The 22,803-nt window shown below is 33.4% G+C and overlaps 1 protein-coding gene and 1 pseudogene across 1 annotated transcript in view; one reads left to right on the forward strand and one right to left on the reverse strand.

Annotated features, from left to right (window-relative positions):
* The window catches only part of LRP1B (LDL receptor related protein 1B), a 1,793,989-nt gene that overhangs the window by 1,323,299 nt on the left and 447,887 nt on the right, over nt 1-22,803 (forward strand). The window lies entirely within an intron of this gene.
* Nucleotides 10,629-14,100, reverse strand: LOC117025917 (serine/threonine-protein phosphatase 2A 56 kDa regulatory subunit epsilon isoform-like; annotated as a pseudogene).

The raw sequence follows: 22,803 nt of genomic DNA on the forward strand, positions 1-22,803 counted from the left end.
AAGGACACACACACACATGCAAACACATACATAGCATACAGATATAGAGAGGGTTTTTATATCCCTACTTTCATAACTTAAAACATTTTAAGTTGGCTTCTTCAGAACATATGTTTGTCCTTGATCTACCGGGCTTAAGATGTTCTATTACACACTTTCTAAAACTATTTCATTTGTATTCTCACTGAATCAAAATTTCTTAAGAAGTCTTTTTTTTAGTCTCTCTGGGCTACATTACATTATTTTTTTTTAAGTGTCTAAGCCTCACTTATTATTTTTGTATCACATTAAATTTCTCTCTATTTACCTAATAATGCAAAGTATAGGGGGATTTTCTAACTTGTTCCATTCCATCCTAGTTTTATCATATAATCTTTAAAATGTCATTAGCATGAGCACGGTCTAATTGAGGTGAATAATCACCAATTGCCTAAGCTGCATTAAGACTCTATATTTTTAGTAAAACTGTTCCTAATTCTCCTGAGACAAAGAAAAGAATTACTTCCCTTATGTGTCCTCCGAAATCTAGTTCATATGAATACTTTCTTTGCTTGCAGGTTTTTTGTTTATTTATATTATACAGTTTCTCAACTGTCTAAATGTAAACTGTTTAATATAGTACCATTCTGGTAAAATTTCCTGAAATTGTCTAACTTTCTTAGTTTTCTGCATGGATAAGATACCAAGAGTGTCATCCAAATACATTGTACTAAAGATTAGAGCTTTTTGATATATATGTTATTGTCATAAAAGCTCTGAATTTGATTAGGAATGAAAATTAAAATGAAGACTTCTTTTCAGTCTTGTGGAACACTTTGTAAACTTTTACCATGAAAGCTTTCAAACATGAGGTCTGACAATTAAGTTCAGAAACTTGTTGCAACAATGTTGCTAATCTTTTTTTTGATATCAGAGGGATTATTCATTATGAATTTGTACCAACTGGACAAACAGTTACCCGAGTTTACGATTTGGAAGTGCTGAAAAAGCTGCATGAAAAAGTTAGACAACCTGAACTTTTCTCTCACAGTTCATGGCTCTTGCATCACGACAATGCACCATCTCACACGGCACTGTCTGTGAGGGAGTTTTTAGCCAGTAAACAAATAACTGTATTGGAACACCCTCCCTCCTCACCTGATCTGGCCCCCAGTGACTTCTTTCTTTACCTGAAGATAAAGGAAATATTGAAAGGAAGACCTTTTGATGACATTCAGGACATCAAGGGTAATACAATGGCAGCACTGATGGCCATTTCTGAAAAAGAGTTCCAAAATTGCTTTGAAGGGTGGACTATGTGCGGACATCAATGCATAGCTTCCCAAGGTGAGTAGTTCAAAGGTGACCATAGTGATATTCAGCAATGAGGTGTAGCACTTTTTCTAGGATGAGTTCCCAAACTTAATTGTCGAACCTCGCATATCGGTGTGCCAAAAAATGTATAAATTGGATACTTTGGTCAATATTGCTTAAGCAGTAGTTCACCATAATCAGAAGTATGTGGAAGCTGATTGTAACCACTTTGGGCACCTGTTGTATTTGCAGAAGTCAAATGTGATTTGTTTACGTCTTTTGTTATCAATATACTCATATATTGAGTATTGTGATTTTACTGTAGTTTTCTGTTTTTAAAATGTGTATGCATTTTTGGCACCCTCTGTATAAAATAAAAATATAAATGGAGAGAATATTGTAATAAACCCCATGATCATAACCCATTTCAATTTGTGACCAATTTGTTTTATCAAATTCAAGCAAATCCAAGACATTATATAATTTTATTATTGAGTTGTTCTAAACAAGATGACACAAATACTATATCTTTTTTTGGTATAGCTTGTCAAACATTGTTATAATTTTAAATATTCAGAATTTTGAAACATCCTTTAACTCTTGAGCTTAAACTTTGTGCAATTGTATGCATGGAATCATTTAAATTATAGTTGATATATAATGAGGTTTATTTTAAAATAATAATATAACTATATTCTACCACCTGATTTTAATATTTCGCCATAGGAGGGAATATATAGCTTCATAATAAGGTATTCAATGCATATTCATTCTCTAGCTGATTCAATAATCAGCTAAAATATTGCTATATTATGAAATTATCTTCTCAGTAAATTGTTTTTTATCTTACCTGTCTTTGTTCTAGATAATACTCTTAATTATTTTACCATTTACTTGATTCTATTTGTATTATTGTTAATTGAATATCAACATTTATTCAAGTATCATGCATGGAAAGCTGGAAATAGATATCATGGATCCAGGATGAATGAAAACCAATTTTAAATCTACTGGAAAGAAAGATGCATAAAAAGTGATCTGTGCAATACTCTGCATTAAGTACAACTGTAAAGATAAGCACGGGTTATTATAGAGCAACAAGAAGGATAATGACTTAGATTGGGATTGTCAAGAGGCTTTCTGGAGGAGGAATGCATGAATCTTAATGTGAATAATAGTTCCCCAGATAAAGTAGTCACAAGAAATGACATGAGAAAAGGCGTAGAGATGAGAAATGATGCGATGTGTTTGTGTACAGGGAATGAAGGTGACTACAAGCGGGGTGGTACTGCTAGAATTATACCTAAGTCAGGAAGGTATGCTAGACAGAACCAAAGAAGTACTTAATGGGCTGGATCTTTTCCAAGAAGAGAGCAAGGTGCATACCCTATAATTGAATAAGACAGGAAAATATACAAAAGGAAATACTAGAAATGTTTATATTTAATTTTCTTGTACCTTTTTAAAATTTATGTTTTTCTCAATGTTTCATATATATGGGTACATGTATAATGAATTAATATATATATATATACTGAGGTTGCCAAAAAAGGGGGTACCAGCAGTAGTTCGCCGCAATCAGAAGTGTCTGGACACTGATGGTAACCACTTTGAGCACCTCTTGTAATTGCAGAAATCAAACATAACTTGTGGTCATCATTTGTTATTGGTATATATTGAGTATTACAATTTTTATTACAATTTGCCTTTCTTTAAATGTGTATACTTTTTTTTTGGCACCCTCTGTGTGTGTGCGTGTATTTATATATGTTGTGTTTCCACAAAAATAAGACCTAACTGGAAAATAAGCCCTAGCATGGTTTTTCAGGATGACATCCCCTGAACATAAGCCCTAATGCATCTTTTGGAGCAAAAATTAATATAAGACCTGGTCTTATTTCGGAGCAACACAGTGTTGCTATATATATAGCAACACACACACACAGACACACACACATATATAGCAATATATATATGTTGCTATATATATAGCAATTGCTATATGTATATAGCAACACACACACACACACACACACACACATATATATATATATATATATATATATATATATATATATATAGAGAGAGAGAGAGAGAGAGAGAGAGAGAGAGAGAGAGAGAGAGAGAGAGAGAGAGAGAAACTCAAATTATTTTGTTCATCCAGAAAGTTTGGAGGCCACTGTTCTCAATCATAGATGGCCCTGTATGGCTTACTAAGGAATCTGAACTTTATTTTAGTCAAAGAAGCCAAAGAACCCAAACAATGATAAGCTGGAAGATCTGATTTGTCTTTTAGCTAAGTTACCCTGATAGTTATGAGAACAGTTTAAAGGTGAATAAAATTATAGGAAAGGGGTCTATTTAAGAAGCTCTTGCAATCATTCAGAAGAGAGATGGTAAAGACTGAAGTTAAACTGTAGTGGTATTAAATGCCGTTAAAAAAGAAGAAGAGTTAAAACGTACAGGACTTGGTGATTGATTGGATGTAATGGTAAGGTAAATAGATGCAGAAGGAAACAAGGATAACTCTCAGGTCTTCAGTTTGGGTGAACAGGAATGGATTATTTTTCTTCCATCAGCTGAGTGAGAGCACAGGTAAAGCAACAGATTTAGGACAGGTTTGATGTATTTTTCTTATGACATGTTGAATTTCATTTTACTCATTTGTTATTTTTATGGTCACATGTATGATAGAATGATTTCTGTTCCTTCATCTCTCTTCCCTGGGTTCCACAAGGGAAGGCTTGTTGCTGTATTCATCTTAGAATTTATCCAGAGCAGAGCGCAGGAATTCACATGCAAGTGACTGAATAAGGGACACTCCCAGGGAAGTGGAGGAACAGGTAGGGCCACCTTGTAGGTGTGTGACCTATGAAGTCACACCGAGACTGCCAATCAGAAGCATCTTGTGCTTGGTGTAATGCTCTGCTGTCATGAGATTCTTCCCCCCACACCCCAGTGAGAAAGTTTGAGAAGTTATTTTCTGATTGACATTTTTCTTTTTGCAAATGCTAATGATTGAGTCAAATTTCCTAATCCCAGTAGTACAATATCCCCATTCCAAGTAGACCTTTATGGTTTTATTTATTGTTTTCTCATCCTCCACTTCCTCCCCTGCTGTAACCATGGACTTGTTCCCTGTATCTATAGGTCTGTTTCTGTTTTGTTTATTAATTTTGTTTAGATTCCACATATGAGTGAAATCATATAGTAATTATCTTTCTCTGACTTATTTCACTTAGCATAATACTCTCTAGGTCCATCCATGTTCTTGCAAATGGCATTTGTTTTTATTGCTGAGTAATACTCCTGTGAGTGTGTTTGTGTGTGTGTGTGTGTGTGTGTGTGTGTGCTGCAGTGAACATTGGGGAACATATATCTTTTCAAATTAGTGTTTTTATTTTCACTGGACAAATACCCAGAAGTGGTATTGCTGGGTCATATGGTAGCTCTATTTTTAATTTTTGAGGACCCTCTGCACTGTTTTCCATAGTGGCTGCACCAATTTACAATCCAACGAACAGTGAATAAGAGTTCACTTTTCTTCAAATCCTCGTCAGCAGTTGTTATTTATTGATTTTTTTTTTATGATAGTCATTCTGACTGGTGTGAGGTGATATCTTCTTGTGGTTTTGATTTGCATTTTCCTGATGATTAGTGATGTTGATTATCCTTTTGTACATCTGTTGGCCATCTGTACGTCTTCTTTGGCAAAATGTCTGTTCAGGTCCTCTGCCCATTTTTTAATTAGATTGTTTATTTTTTTTTGTTAAGTTTTATGAGTTCATTATGTATTTCGGATACTAATTCATTATCATAGATGGATATCTTCTCCCATTCATTAGCTTTTTCACTTTGTTGGTGATTTCCTTTGCTGAGCAGAAACCTTTTAGTTTGATGTAAAAACCTTTTAGTCCCATTTGTTTATTTTTTTTTCTTTGTTGCCATTGCCCAAGGAGACCTATCCAAGAAGTTATTGCTAAGGCTTTCCTCAAAGAGTTATCGCCTATGTTTTCTTCTAATATTTTTATGGTGTCAGTGCTTACATTTAAGTCTTTAATCTATTTTGAGTTTATTTTTGTATATGGTATAATGTCCAGTTACTTTTGTTTACATTTATCTGTCCAATTTTCCAAACAATACTTATTAAAGAGACTGTCTTTACTCTATGGTATATCCTTCCCTTCTTTGTTGTAGATTAGTTGACCATATAAGTGAGGATTTATTTCTGCGCTTTATATTACATTGATCTACATATCCATTTTTTCCAGTACCATGCTGTTTTGACTATTGTATCTTTGAAGTATAGTTTGAAATTGGGGAGCATGATACCTCCCACTTTGTTCTTTCTCAAGGGTTTTGGCTATTTAGGGTCTTTTTTGGTTCCATATAAATTTTAGGATGAGTTGTTCTACAGTAGTTATGAGAAGCAGGCCATTGGTGTTTTAATAGGGATTGCATTGAATCTGTATATTGCTTTAGGTAGTAAGGGCATTTTAATGACATTAATCCTTCTAATCCATTATCATGACATATTCTTCTATTTATTTTATGCTCTTCAATTTCTTTCTTCAATGTCTTATAGTTTTCACCTGGTTAAATTTATTCCTAAGTATTTATTTGTGATGCAATTATAAGTTAGATTTTGTTAATTTCCCCTTCTAATCATTTATTATTTTTATATAGAAACCAAACAGATTTCTGTATATTGATTTTATTTCCTGCAACTTTACTGTATTCATTTATTAGTTCATATATATATCTATATAGATACATATATATATATATATCTATATATATCCATATATATAGATATATATATATATCTATATATATGGATATATATAGATATATATATATTTTTTTTCCTTTAGTTGGGGAACACTATGTTTTTCCAGGGCCCATCAGCTCTAACTCAAGTCATTGTACTTCAGTCTAGTTGTGGAGGGAGCAGCTCAGCTCCAAGTCCAGTCGCTGTTTTTCAATCTTTATTGCAGGGGTGCAGCCCACCATCCCATGTGGGAATTGAACTGGCAACAATGTTATTAAGAGCTCGGGCTCTAACCAACTGAGCCATCTGGCCGCCCATATATATATATATCATATATATATATATATATATATATATATATATATATATCATATATATCATATATATCATATATATATGATATATATATATGTCTATATCTCTATATAGATATCTGTATATCTTTATATCTAGGTGTATATATATATATATAGTTTCTTAAATTTTATTTATTTATTTTTTCTGATGGAGCCTTTACTGTTTTCTAAATATAGTATCATGTTATCTGCAAATAGTGCAAATGTTACTTCTTCCTTTCTGATTTGGATGCCTTTTTTTTTTTTTTTTCTTTATTTTCTCTGATTGATGTGGTTAGGACTTCTGATACTGGGTTGAATAGGAGTGATGATAGTGGACATTCTTTCCTAGAAGAAAGTCTTAAAGGAAAGGCTTTCAGCTTTTCACCATTGAGCACGTATTACCTGTGGATTTGTCATATATATAGCCTTTGTTATGTTGAGGTATGTTCTTTGTATACCCACTTTGCTGGGAGTTTTTAATCATAAAAATGACGTTAAATTTGGACAAATATTTTTTTGCATGTATTGAGATGATCATATGATTTTTTATCTTTCATTCTGTTAATGTGATGTATCACATTGACTTATGGTTGTTGAGCTATCCTTGCATCCATACCTGAGATAAATCCCACTTGTAATGGTGTATAATCCTTTTAACGTACTATTGAATCTAGTTTGCTAATATTTTGTTGAGAATTTTTGCATCTATGTTCACTGAGATTTTGGCCTGTAATTTTTTTTTTTAATCAGGGTGATACTGGCTTCATAGAATTAATTTGAAAGCATTCCTTTTTCTTTGTTTTTTGAAATGGGTGAGATGGATAGCTGTTAATTCTTTTATAAATGTTTCATAGAATTCACCTTTGAATCCGTCTGGTCCTAGAATTTTATTTGTTGGGAGTTTTTTAAGCACTGTTCATTGTCATTGCTAGTAATTTGTCTGTTTATATATTCTGTTTTATCTCAGTTACATCTTGGAAGGTTATATGCTTTTAGAAATTTATGCATTTCTTTTAGATTGTCAAGTTTGTTGGTGTATAACTGTTCGTAGTATTCTTTAATGATTCTGTTTATCTCTGTGTAACTTCATTTATGTTTTATTTACTTGGGCTCTGTTTTTTCTTGATAAATTTTTAAGGTTTGTCAATTTTGTTTACCTTTTTTTCAAATAACCAACTGTTAGTTTCACTGATCTTTTTTATTGTTTGTTAAAATTTTAATTTTGTTTATTTTCACTCTGATCTTCATTATTTCTTTACTTTGGGTTTTGTTTGTTCTTTTTCTAGTTTCTTTAGGTGTAATTTTAAATTGTTTATTGGGGATATTTATCATTTTTTGAGGTAGGCCTGTAAAGCTATGCACTTTGCTCTTAGAACTGCGTTAGCTATAACCCATAAATTTTGAAAAGTTGTGTTTTCACTTTCAGTTGTCTTAAGGTTGTTTTTGATTTTCTGTTTGATTTCATAGCATGCTGTTTAGTCTCTCCTATCTATCTATCATCTATCTATCTATCTATCTGTATATATACATGTGTGTATATATATATGTATGTGTGTATATATATATATGTATGTGTGTGTGTATATATATATATATATATATATATATATATATATATATATATCTCGCTTTTCAATTGTCTTCTTATAGTTGATTTCTAGTTTCATGCCATTGTGGTCAGAAAAGTTGCTTAATATGACTTCAGTCTTTTTAATATATTAAGGCTTCTTTTGTGGCATCATATGTGATTTATCCTAGAGAATGTTTTATGTGCACTTGAAAAAACAATCTATATTCTGCAATTCTTGGATGAAATGTTTTAAAATGTTAACTTGATGAGATTTGATGTGACATTTAAGGCGGTTATTTCCATATTAATTTTCTTTCTTGATGCTAGTGAGGTGTTAAAATCCCCTTCCTTTATTGTATTACTATGAATTTCTCCCTTTATGTCTGTTAATATTTACTTTATATAATTAGGTGCTTCTGTATTGGGGGTATAGATATTTATGACATGTTGACTTTAAACTTTCTGATGGAAAGAATGCATACAGTAATGCTTGATCATTCATTTGCTGAGCTTTTGTATCTATACAGTCCATAGTCTTGCACTGGCTTCTGAGGAGCAATGTAGGAAGAGAATATGGAGCCTTCCTTTAATATAGGTTGAACAGTACTGCAACTTACTGTAAAACGATAGGCAATGTATATGGCTACCAAGTACTTGATTCTCTTGGAAACTTGAAGGAGGCTTCTTAGTCATTTTTGTATCCACTATAATACATATGACCCTCAATAAAAAGTCCTGATTTACCTTGATTTTTATTTTTAGCACAAATTTCTTCGCAAAAGCGAATCATTATTTTTTTTTCTTCTGAAAGACCAAGAAGAACACAATTATGTACTGTTTTATCATCATATTAGCTATGATTCAATCATAGTAATCAAACTAAAACATAATCATGTCATAAGATTTGTATATAGGTATCTGTCATCTTTGAATTTAATGATACGCATAGACACTTAAGAGACCTTTGAAAACATAAATTTTATTGATTCTTTAATAATCTTAATAAGTTTTTCTTATCCTGAAATTTAAAAAAAAGTGTTTGTCCTGCCCCTGATAAATAAACACTGACAATTTCAAGTACTTTTTATAGCAAATTTCCTATGTAACTTTTAATATTCAACTTAATTTTGCCTTTCTGAAAATACGGGATTCCACTGTGCATCCAAATCAATGTTAACTTTTAATATAAGAAAATCATAGACAGTGATTTTGGAAATATATAAAAATATCCGATTGTTTATTTTTAAAGATATTTTCCATATATTTTGTTGTTTTCTTGGATGAGATTAATTAAAAGTAGAGTTTTCTCTTTTTCAAAGGAAATACCAAAATATTTTCTCTGTACTTTTATTTTTTGATATAAAAGCATTTTTAAACTTTATTATTAATACTCAGGACATTAGGAATTCCCAGATTATTTTCAGTAGTATTTGTAAAACCTCTTTTGGTATCAAATACAGTAGTTAGGAATATGCGTCCCATTCAGAATGCATAATAATATTTATCCTGTATCCTGTCCATCCATACACAGTGCTGGCCTTGTGATGAGCTATAGAAACAGAAGTTACAAAAAGACACTGTAACATGTTTGTTTGTTTCTCCAGAGGCTACATCTTTTGCTGGAATACTTTATAATGCTTTTGCTTACTCTTTTGCTGGAATACTTTATAATACATAATATTAAAAATTAAGGCAACAATTGCAACAGTCCAAGCTATTTACTCACCTCCACTCTCAATTATATTTGCAATCCTGGTGATCAGTTTCATGGTTGTACTATTTAGTGTTTGTCTTTCTGATTTTAAAATGGTTCAAAAGGATGTTTTCTGCCATTTCTAAAACATATCTGGTATGTGTGTTCAATGATATAAGCAACTAATACCGGTCAGGTACTAAGCCTCTGATGTCCCTGTGCTTGTTTTCAAAGGAATTCAGGACATCAATTTGGATTCACCATAAATTCATGCATGAATCCAAAATTCCCTCCCCCACTATGTTTATCACCTCTTCTCTTTTACTCCTAATATTAAAACTGAAGGAGTACCAGGGCTACATGTTTACTGGAAAGATGTCCACTGCAGTAAACAAAACTTTTATCAGGGACTTTTATATAAGCCATAGCCCCATTCCATGTGGACGTCCAACTCATGAAGATGTGCAAAAGAAAGAAATGTCATATTACAGTTAACTTATCCAGTGGAGGATGTCATACAAACATATGGAGATGAAAGTCTTTTTTTTTTTCATCCTTTACTATAAATACATTTAACAACTAAGCAGAAAGGCAAGCTAAATTTAAGATTGTTCCCATTTGAAAATTGTTTCATATTCTCTGCTAATGATAAATAAGGAACTCCCAGTAATGGACTTTTAGCAGCAGTTTCATCAACTGTTAAAAGTAGATCTCTGAACACTACTCGTTTTTAAAGAGGGTTAGAATAATGATATGTTTGCAAAGTTCTGGTAAGTCCATTTATTGTCCAAGCTTTGCATTGAAATCCTTATTATTTTTTTTCCTTTACTTAGAGACAGGTTCATACAAAGCTGTTGTAATAATGAAATAAATGTGAAATCTACTGTAAAGTTGCACAATACAGAAAACTGTTGCTACATTTTCTACATAAATGTGTGACTCAACAGGTTAGTAATGTTGTCATTATTTTAAAGTTGAAATTATCCCATCACATCTAAGACCTCTCTTCAACTCCAGATCCTGCAGTTTTTCCCCACAATTCTTCACACTCCTTTTCTTTTTCTCGTGCTTACAATCTGACTTGTATGTGGCTGTCAGCTCGTCAAACATGGTGCTGTTCATTTCCATAAATGCCTTTAACACATTGCACACTAATGCCATGGTAGCCAGATTCCAATATACTTTTGAAAACCTATAAAGACGGGGAATCGTGATAGGAAGGATTACATTAGAGTTTTCTTCTGTGAAACCCGTGATATATTCATTATTCCAGTAATGGAGTGCCCTTTCTGCCACCTGAAAATGGGGGCTATGTACTCATTTGACAATTTGTTTAAACAAAGTTTCTTGAATTTTAACAAATTGTGAAGGTTCAATCACACATCCAGTATTTTTTCCAACTCCCCAAGGAACGTGACCTATTTTTGACTACATGTTTTGGCCCAAAATGTAATTAACCCCCTAATAACTGGTTCTGTTAGTGAAGGATCTTTTTCTAGAAAGTGTATATGCAATATGCCAGCTGAGCATAGAAGAGTGATAAGCTCCTGACAGTTTGTGAAGGGATTAACACTCAACAGAAACTGTGTTCTGCGTTAGGAGGTAAAGCAAAACCATTGATCATACTTGCTAGTATTTCTAGCAGTTCTGCTACACCATTGAAGAGTACGGTTTCGTAAACAAACCTTAGAAAAATATTGTTGATCTGTTTTTGGGTAGAGTATTCTAAGATCAAGAAACTTGCCATACATTATGGATAAAACTGTGTTTAAGGTTTTGCTCTCAAATAGCTCCAAAATACAAATTTGTGATCTATGTAGTTTTTATCAGAGCTGGTTTGAATTCTTGGCTTTCCAAACTTCATATGAAACATTTATATACAAGCTGTAAGTATGGCCGTGATGCCTCAAAGTTATTCATCTTCTTCTGGATCAAAGCCATTGCTGTCACTAGGAGGGAGAGTTCTGAATATATTGCATGATACCATTCTAACTACGTCAGGGGACGTCTGCTCTGTCAAACAGTGGCTCCTTTCTGTAATGTAGTCCACCAGCTCATTAAGAGTAGAGCACTTATATTCTTTCATTGTAAGATCAGATAGTGCGTCCATGAAGTCAGAAATGACATAGCTCTGCTGAAGTTTCTTTAGGAACTTCAGGCTGCTCTGAGGGTGGCACGCCTTTCAGCAGTGGCAAAGGTGGTAACTCAGGGCTTGCTTTGAGACCTGAATTGTGAGGAACTGTGCAATCCCTTCTGTCTTGGTTTTTGACGGACTTTGGAGAAAATATACTTTGTGCACTGATGGAGGAGAAGTTGGTGTTGAGGACAGACACATCCCTCCTGGCAGATTCTGGGAGGAATCCACAGATGATCTTGGTTGTGAGAGGCCGGATATGGGTGTGAGTCCTGCAGCTGGGACTGGAAGCAGAATGGGACTTGTGGAGTGGGGTAGGGGGTTGGGGAGAGGTCCGGACAGGGGCCCGGGTGACAGCTGTCTGGCCGCAGCGACCCTCTGGTTTTGTGCCGACGGCACCTCTGGGCCTTACAGCTAGACTTGAACCTCAGCGCTCCTGGAGCCCGGTGGCAGCGGTTTCACGATCCTACCCCGCGGGTGCGGCCCCTCAAATCAGCACCTACCCCATAACGGGTCCGCAGGTGGCTCCTTGCTCACATTCCCAGAGGGCGGTGCCTCTGCTCCTTGCTCAGGACCTGATGTTGGCTGCGAGGAAGTTTTTCTTTTTAGTTTTAAATTGATAAAGATTGTATGTCAAGCTAAAATCATGTTAAAAGTTCAAAAGCATATAAAATTATCAAATTTATCAGGTAGTATACTTTTCAATTTGGAGTATCATAATTTGTTTTTTATTTTTAATAGCTGAGCTGATACTTTATTATATTGATTTTGTACTAGGCATTAAGTGCTTTAACAAACATTAATTTATTTAATCCTTACAGCAACTCTGTTATTCCCAATTTACCTATTGGGAAGCTGAACAGAATGATTAAGTAAGTTGCCCTTGTCATAGAGCCACAGAATACTAGAGCTGATATTTTTAACTCAGAAAATCAGAACACAGTATCCAAGCCTTTGGCTATTATGGTAAATTCCTGTCTTCATGAGGATGAATTAAAAAAAAAAAAAAATCAAACATATTTGCTGGGACAACCTCTATTTTTAAGGTGTATACTCCATCTTTGTCTGATTTAGTAATTTGAGGCATAGCATAGAAACCAAACATTTGAGGAACAAGATTTCTGTCTTTTCTCCATTCAAAAATAAAATAGAATGACAGTGTTTCTGTAACAGGTGGATGGTTTCCTAAAGAAATGTCTGAGTAGGTGTCCCCTGAAGATACATCTATTCAACATGCTGTCTTAGTTTTACAGCTTAGCTTTGGAAGTTCAAAACAGAATAAATTAAAACAATTTCTCCTTGGAGCTGCTATCAGTCCTCTTCTAATCTGAATGAGATGAGAGTGTGACAGCACATTTTTGTTCTCATATGCTACTTGAAAGTCAAAATTAGGCATACAAGGGCTGTGAGAACTAACTTAATGCATGTGAGAAACAGCGCAGGGCAATTGCTTTGAAGAGGAAAAAAAGCAGTGAATGCGTAAGAAAATGTGAAAGATTCTTTTTGTTACCCTGAGAGGAAACAATTCAAAACTTGAAAATGGAATTGCTTTTATAAAAAGTATATTGAATGAAAATTTCTTTCAGGACACAAAAGGTAGACAAGCATATATTTCTTATTTGATAAAATAGTAATTTAGAAGAGAATGTATATTATATAAGGTTTCATAACATTGTATCTTAAAGGGATTAAAATATCTAAAATCTTTGAAGGCTGCAGATTTTATTTTATTTACTCAGAAGGATGGTGTTCTTAGTGATTTGTTGCTATAAGAAAATTGGCCATTAGCATTTGTATTGATTTGCCTTTCTCAAAATGAAAGAAACAAATGTAATTCATCAGCACTTTATTATTGAATCCCTTTTACTATGGAATTTCAAACACTCGGGTCCTTATTAGCCTACAGAATGTTTGAATAAATGTTTTCAAAGTTGGAAAAGAATAGAAAGTACAACTTAATTTATATCTGCACCCAGGAAAGCGTCTGATGGATCCAGAACCAGCTACCATCGTAGTTCTTGCTCACCACTTTTCCTAAAATGACCTGTTTGACCCTCCCTACTATTATGAAGATGGCCACATTTATTAAATTGGTTATTTATAGGTCTCTATGAACCATACTGCATTCTTAATCCAAATGTAACCCAGTCTTTAAGTTTCAGCCAAAGTCTCACCTCTCCAGTGAATTCTTTCCTGATGACCTTGACTGACTGCTTTCCTCTCAATTTCTATAACTGTCAAGGTCTGCTCCAGAGGTATCAACTGGTGTGCGTTGGTACATAGTGCACCCAAATAGGGCATGATTGAAAAGTAGTAGTTGCACTGGTAGTACTAAACCCTTTCTTTTTATTGTATAACTTACTAGTTAAAAAAAGACTTAACTTAAATATATATGTTTGTTTATTATTTTATGAATAAATGACTTATAAAGAATATATATTATTATCTTAAGTATTATGATTTAATACATTAAAAAATATATATCCAGCTAGGACTCTTAAAGGATGAGGAACAAAAAAGTAAAAGCACAATTTTAACATTTTCTTGCATTGTCTTGGATTTTGTTGATTTTCCTAAATATTCTCTACACTGTGTATATACAACTTTGATGTCATTTTTGTATAGCATGTGATTTGATATGTTAAAATAATATATGTATGTCTACATCTATATATAGATATATATGTATTTAGATATATCATTCAAAAAATATTTCATGTAGCTTCCAAAAATGCAATAATTGCAATAAGATGAACACTTAAGATGGGGAAAATGAGTGCTAAGGGGAAAAATAGGGGAAAACTAACATGAAACTAGAATCAAATGTACATTGTAAAATTCTATATTTCTTGCTAGAAGTTGGAAGTAAATTTATATTGCTATTTAACTAATTTAGTTAACTAATTTTAATTTAACCAGTACAAAGAGAAATATGATCTGTTCCAAGGCTCACAATGTCTATATAATTAAAAGAAAAAAAAATCAAGTAAAGAATACAAACCTATGGCATAGGACACATCTGTAGTTCAATCAAAGGGAGCCTATCAGAAATAGAGAAAGAACAAAGTAAAGTAATCTTCCTGTAAGCTGCCTTTTGACTTGGCTTGATTTGGGTATAGATGAAGAACAGTGATTTCTAAAAAGTCTGGACCAGTGGCCTATCATAATCAATTGAACATTTTTTTTTGTTTTTAATTATTTTTTTCAGGTTAAAGGCCTTGCCCTACTAGAGGGGGGAAAATCCCCAAATCCAATATTCTAGAGACTATGTCAAGCCTTTCTCTCCTTGAAAATCCCTTCAGTAGAGAGCCATTAATAGCAATGAGATTATAATGGGGATGGGGGTGGAATGTAATAGAGTCAGAGTAGCATTTTATAATACAAATCCTCTTCACAAGATCACGGACCCTGTTAAATAACAGACATTCTTATTTATACCACTGATGGGTTAACTAGTAATTCTCAACCTGGACACCACTCCAAGACTAAGCAATGTAAAATCCCTGAGGTATGGCTGCATCTTTGTTTTGTTTTGTTTTGTTTTTCCTTTAAAACAAACAATTGTAACGGGAAGCCATTTGAGGGTTACTGAATTGGAACGATGTAAAAGCAGACCTGTTGCTGAGGTTGGGGGCAATGGTTGAAGAGGGTTTCTTTTTGAGTAACCAGAAAGGGGAAGAAATGATACATTGAGATGAGAGGGGATGAGACGGGAAGGCAGGAGAGGAGCTGTGGGTACGTGCGAGGCGAGGGCACCATATGAAGCTGCCGCTGAAAACTCACCCATGGTGTGTGAGACCATGGAACCTTTTAGAATAAAAACATGTGATTTTCAGTTTGAAGTTTTGATGTTGTTATAATAAATCTCCACATCCCGTGCTTCCATAAACTCTGTTGCATTGTTTGTACTTCATGTCTGTTTGAATATTTCTGAGTGGGAATGGGAGAAAAATAAGTGGATTAGGGAAAAGGACTAAATTTGGTATCTAGTTTGAAATGACACAGAACAGGAATAAAACATTGCATTGAGACCCATGATGATTGGGAAATACAGGAGTGATATGAGAAAGTCTCTAAAATTTAGAGAAGGTGATTTTTGAAAGAGCAAAAGATAGGATTTGAATTAGGAGTAACTGCCATATCTGCAAAAGTTGTAGAATAAAAATCAGTTTGGAAACCACAATCTTAGCTAAGCTAGAGGAATTAATGAATTGAATGCTCTTAAGACAGCCTTTGTAAATGTACAAGCAATTATATTTCTGGGCCTATCTGTTAAGGTCACTGCTGAAAATGAAAAGAAAAACCATGGCGAAAGTTTCTATTTCTGGCTTCAAATACAGAAAGGTATCTCCAACCAACTCATCTCATAGTGGTATTAGATAATTAAAGTCTAAAAAAAAGTTGGTGATTGGAGATGTGGCATGACGAAGGAGAGTGTTCTTCTTAACACCAACAATCAGAGTTAAAGTGAGGTTATGTTTCCGTATCAGTATCATGGGTTTCTATTGACTGCATACAGATAGGCCTTGTTTGTTTTTAATAAGAAAAGCTGAAAAATACTGGAAAAAAATCTTAACACCTTTCTCTATAAGGTAATAAAGCGTACACTAAATATTAACAGTAGTTGAATAATTACAGATAAAATATCTTCTAGAACCGAAGCCTGAAGTTTATCAAGAACACACTTCATATAGACTTTCCCATAAGTTAACATATACTTTTGTGACTGAGTATAGTTGTCTTTATTTTTAAAGTACAAGGTAAAGTAAAATGGTCCAACTGGATGGAAATAAAGAAATTTGATAAATTAAGCTAAATAAATTTGTCAATTTTAGTACTCACAATTGGGAGCTGTCCTTGAGTAAATACTTGTATGTTTAACTTAGACTTTCTTAGTATGTTACATGTAAGCTCTAAAAAAATTTTATTAGAACCTTCTACAAAAAGTATACAATTATCCTAGTTTGTAAAACTGAGCAAAGTGCATCTCCAGGATTTTAACCAGATTCTGAGCTTCCATATCCTCATTGACCAAATATCACCTTAGGAACTAAGTATTAGACTCTAGCCTCATTAGTAGATGTAATGACCAAACTCTGATCCTTCCAGAAAGATTTATTGCTGCCAGAGGGTATTGTGTTTTTTGGGTATTTTTTTGTAAAAGGATATTTATAATAAGGTTTCTCATTAATAAATTGTGGGGTAATTTCCAATTATTGTAGATACACACACACACACACACACACACACACACACACACACACACAGTAATCTTTCTCACACTAGGTACTATATCCAAACTGCAGCCACATTTAGACTTAGTGTGATAAAACTGGTTTTAAATTATCAGCAATATATTGATAAAAGATAAGGGAAGAACCTTGTCCCTCAAGCACCAGTTAAAAAGTTAGAAAAATATATTTTTAGAGCACCTCAGTTTAATCTAATCTTCTCATATGTCTATACTCCCTGTTAAAACGTGTTAGCAGATGGGTATGGCTATGCCAATGATAGAATAGAAGTGTGATTCCTTCTTCTTCCCTCTGTCACTCCCTCCCTTTCTTCCTGCCATCCCGCCTTCCCTTCTGTCTTTCATTTTCTTTATAGCTTCTTTCAATCCAGTAGTTAATAATTCACAGACTCCTTCCATCTTCACAATTGTTGCCTTATCCATATAGCACTTGTTAGCATAATAATAACAACAACAATAATAATAGGTATATTTACAATTTTTTGATGTTTTCAGAGTTAAGGTTGGATTTAATTACTTTTACGAAAGCTGTGGTTGTGTTTGTTACATTTATTTTTTCACCCAGAATCCTAGACAGATCAAAGTACTATCATTGTGTGGTACACACAAATGCTCTAAGATATAGAGCTTTTAGAAATATATTACAGTATTTAAAAAAGAACCATCAAGAAAAGCCAGTATCTTGGGAATTTTACCTCTCAGACCTACTCAAAACTCGTGAAGAAAGAAAAACAAAACCAGAAAAAATTCCTAGTCATTGAGGAGGAAGCTAAAACAATAATCTGACTTTATTGTTTAAGAATGGCAAATTCTAAAGCCATGCCTTAGTTGAAGCCAGTCATTTACCCCTAATCTGCCAACGTAAATACCATCAACTATGTTTTGCATCAGTTTCAGGAAATGGAATCTTTAGATTTTTTTTATGTGTACTAAAACTATAGGCCTCTGTACTAGAACAGTCTTCATCTGTACTAGAAGATCTTAATGCTTCAATCAGCCAGATGTGAAGGGGATGGCGGAGTTCAACAAAAGCTGTGGAAAGTCTATATAAGAGATTTTTAATTAGGAGAGAATTGTTTGAGATGATTAATGTATAAAATAAGCCTTACCTACTAAAGCTGTACTATGATTCAGCAATTCTCTCTGGGTATGTACCCAACAGAAATGATAGCAAACGTCCTCTAAAGGATATGGGCAAGAATGTTCATGTCATTATTCATAATAGTCAGAAATTGAACACAACCTATATATCCAAAATAGGTACATAGTTTATGGTATTTTTCACACCATAGAAAAGCAAGGAACATGCAAAAAAACATGCATTTTAAAATCGTCATATTGAATGAGAGAAGTCAGACTAAAGAGTATATACTGAATGCTACCATTTATGGAAAACTCAGGAAACTATGACAGTAAAAGTCAGAATAACGGCTGCCCACTGGTATGTCAAAAGTATATATTTGATCCGTTTTAACACATTTATCACTGGCTTGAATAAAGATATAGAAAAGCCAATTACCAAATTTGTGGATATCACAGAAAGGATTCATTGGGTAACATGAGATTTTTTTTTTTTAAATGTCAACAGGTAGGATCCTTGATCAAATTTAACAAGCTGGCATTTAATAGGATAAATGTATAGTTGAAAAAAAATGTCGATTAATAGCCACTAGGATCGTGTTCTGGGAAAAATCGTACGCGTATACTTTATCCTTTTTAGCTTCAGACAATAGAGGTAGTTCAAAGGACCAAAAATTTGATGAAAAAGAAAAGAAAACCAAAAAGGAAGATCTATGTAACAGCTAAAATTGGACTGGACTTTGAGGTACTGTATTCCCTTAAATTTTAAGAACACTTAAATCTTAAGATTACAACATCCGAGTTGAAAGTGACCCTGAAGGTTATCTAAAATGTGCCTTTCCTTCGTTCCCCCATCTCTCTCTCTCTCTCTCTCTCTCTATCTCTATCTATCTATCTATATATATATATATATACACACACACACACACACACACACACACACACACACACACACACACACGGAAAGTAAAGCCAGAAGAGATAAAGTAATTTTGTGAAAGTCTCATGATAAATGGTAGGACAGTGATAAGAACCCAGTCCTAGACTCCTTGCATTCTAGTCTACTACTTTCCTAGTGTGCTGACAATTATTTCATCAGGTGAAAGAGGCATAGCAACTTTAAACATTATATTGTATTTTTTTCATGTTTTTATGTTGTTTCCTGAAACAGCATATAAATTTAGTCCAGGAAGTATGATTTTGAATTTTCTAGGACCTAGCAACCCAAGGTAATAAGAAATTTAGAGTCTAGTGTGTTCACAACAGTAGATCATTAAGTGCTGCTTCATTAATCATAAGAAAAAAGACACCTAAAGTGAAAGTACTTTAAGAAACTTACATTTCCTGTTTCCTGTTTTCAGAGAGGACCTACATAATCTGGCCTCTGTAGATGGTTCATGCTTCATTCAGCTCAACTCAAAAAGTTTAGCTTCTCCTGGTGTTAAAAGGCCTCTCCCTCGTTTTATAGGCAAATATGATTATGACAACATGTAGCTTTTAATTCTGCCTGTAGTTACAATGCACAATAGCTGGCCACCAATGTCGCTATAAGGTAACCCTTGAAAATGGTTACCAATTATGCTGTTTGTCTTATTATATCAGTAGAGAGCTAACTGTAATTGTTATCATCTTAAATTACAAATTCTATTTTCCAGTCCTATAATTGTATAATACATTACCAATTATCATATATCTTTTTTTATATATCTTAAGATAGCTTATTTTTAATTAACTTCAGAAGTGAACTCATGATTACAGAGACTGTCACATTCACTACCATACTAATAAGTCTATAATAATGCCTAGCACATACTAAGAATTCTATAAGTATATGTTATATGGGGATAATTAAAGTTAGAAAAATATGCTTCTGTATACATGTCAGGGCATAGTTATGATTGTCTTCTCTCCTTGTCTATTTTCATATGTATTTTCTTTTTTTATCTTTACATTTTGTTGTGAAATTTTATAATCTTGCAGCCTGGTTCTATTACTAATTAATACATTCTTGACCTAATTATGTTTATTTTGAAGATATTTCCAGATATTGTAAAACATATTCTTATATATTAGTGAACTTAATTTAATTAGAGTGTATGGGTGTGCGATATATATATGTGTAAAAACCGTAAGGAAAGAGGGTTTGGATATGAGTGAGTGATTTAATTCTGTCATCCTCTTGGTCCCCCTTAATGCCTCAGCACATGATTGCTTTGCTCACTGATCTCCCAGATATCCTTTTTTTAAAAAAAATATTTTTTATTATAATATAGCTAATGCACAATATTATATTAATTTCCTTTTTTAATTAAAATTTATTGGGGTGACAATTGTTAGTAAATTTACACAGATTTCAGGTGTACAATTCTGTAATGTCATATATATATACATATATATGTATATACATCACATTGTATATTAGTTTCTTAATGAAAGAATACAAGGAAACCTTCAATTCCTCAGACCTATGATCTAGTGGACTCAGCCACTTAGAGATAGCATTAGAATTACAAATTAATCTATTATTTACAAAGTAAATATTCACAAAGTGTCTACTGCACCTGTGACATCACTGACAATGATGGGTCAATTGCAGTTCCTACTTATGAAATATCTCACAGCCTATTTGTAAGGAGAAATGAAATGATTCAGTTTCAGTTCAAAATGACAATAAAGATATGTGTAAGGTGCACTATTATATGTGAGAAACAATGTTTCCTGATTATATGGAATAAAAAATTTACAGGGCTGGCAAAGCTATTAGAGAGTGATCCAAAAGGAAGAGTCACAAACAAATTTAGTGTTCTCTTTCCTAATACTTGTAAAGATTGTTGTAAATGCCTTCTCTGAACTCCTGCAAAATTACTTGTCTGTACTACTTATATTCTGCTCATGCTACACTATTGTGAACTGTTACTCTTTTTTTTTCATATGCATATCTTCTTTTCTTCAATAAGCTTATAAAGTGTCTCATGATAAGAGCTGTGTCTTCCTTGTATCCCCTCCCAATCAGTCTTTATACAGAACAACACATGTTCATTCATTTATTCACCAAATGTTTACTTGGAACTTACTATGTGCCAGGCACTATTCTAGGTGCCAGGGATAAAGTAGTGAACAAAATAAAATCCTAGCCCTCAAAGAGAATGTATTCCTATGACACAAGACAGAAACTAAACAAACAAACCCATAAATATGTGTTGTTTTTGACAGTGATACGTCTATGGCAAAAAAAAAAAAAAAATAGATTTGGTAAAGGGGAGAGAGCATGACAAAGGAATAATTTTTAAAGAGTAGTCAAGGAAAGTTTCAGTAAGAAGGGTGATATTTAAGCTAAGACAGACCGATGCAAATATCTAGAAAAAAACCCTTTCCAGACAGAAAGTTAAGTAATGTCAAGAAGCTTAATCTGAACAGCATTTGGTTTGTTTTAGGAAGAGCAAAGTCTGTGTTATTAGAGATGGATGAGGGAGAGAGTGAAAGGATTATCAGGTGACAGAGGGTTGAAGGATGTGGGTAGATCATGAAGGTCATGGGGAGGAGCTTTAATTTTACCTTGGATGAGATGGGAATAGCAAGTTTGAGTGGAGGGGAAAGAAAATATTTATTTGTTTTTAAAGGTAACAATGGTGTCTAAGTGGAGAAAAGACTCACGAGGAAAGGGGAGGACTGAGGCAGAAGTGGAAGTTGGGAAATAAGTTAGGAAGTTATTGCAGTTCTCCAGGCAAGAGGTAACAGTGGATCGGATTACATTATAAGTGGAAGAGAGTGTGAGAGGTGGTTGAATGATGGATATGATTTGAAAGAAGAATAAAAAGAGCCAGGAATACTTGGCAATAAATTTAATATGAGAGATTTTGGTTATGAATTAGATGTAAAGTGTGAGAAAAAGTGATCAAAAGCAATATGAGGTTTTTAGCCTAGGAAACAAAGGATTGGAGGTATCATGCATTATACCACCATGGAATGGGAAGCTGCCAGGTGGAAGACTGTAAGAGAAGTGTTTTTTCAGGTAGAAATCCAGAATTTGTCTTTCGTATATCAAGAGTGTAAGTGGAGAAACAGCAGGCTGTTGGATATATGGGTCTAACGTTTGTGGAAGATTTGGTCTGTGCTTAATATTTATGCAAAAATAATGCCTATTTTTACTGATTGATTTACTCTTTCAATAACAAAAACAAGTATCAGTCAACTGATACTTTTGCAAAATTGGAAAAATTAAACAAGTCCTTGCTTTCTAAATATATATTTGAAAATGATATCTTTGCTGTGCTTCAAACAATTGTGTACTTGACTTAACCATTGTTGAGAACAGGATGTGTAGACTCATTTCCCAAATATGTGAAATAATTTAGATTGTATTTCATTTGAAATAGAACCCCAAAACTTATCGGTCAATTGTTTATTACACTAATTTATTTTTCTTTATTTCCATAGTCTGGCACTGTGCCAGGGGGAAATTTTATTGGTCCTAAAGGATTTGCTCTTTAAATGACCATGTAGGTCACTACACCAAAACTTACTCAGTTGGTGGCAAATTTATTATTTAAAGATTTGTCCTCTGTCTTTCTGGTGGCTGTACTTAAAATCATTGGTCTATAATTGCTATACTTTATGTACATGCATACACATATATTTTATTTATAATCTTTATACACATTTTTCATTCAAAT

This window comes from Rhinolophus ferrumequinum, chromosome 8 (genome assembly GCF_004115265.2).
Source record: "Rhinolophus ferrumequinum isolate MPI-CBG mRhiFer1 chromosome 8, mRhiFer1_v1.p, whole genome shotgun sequence".
Lineage (NCBI taxonomy): Eukaryota > Metazoa > Chordata > Mammalia > Chiroptera > Rhinolophidae > Rhinolophus > Rhinolophus ferrumequinum.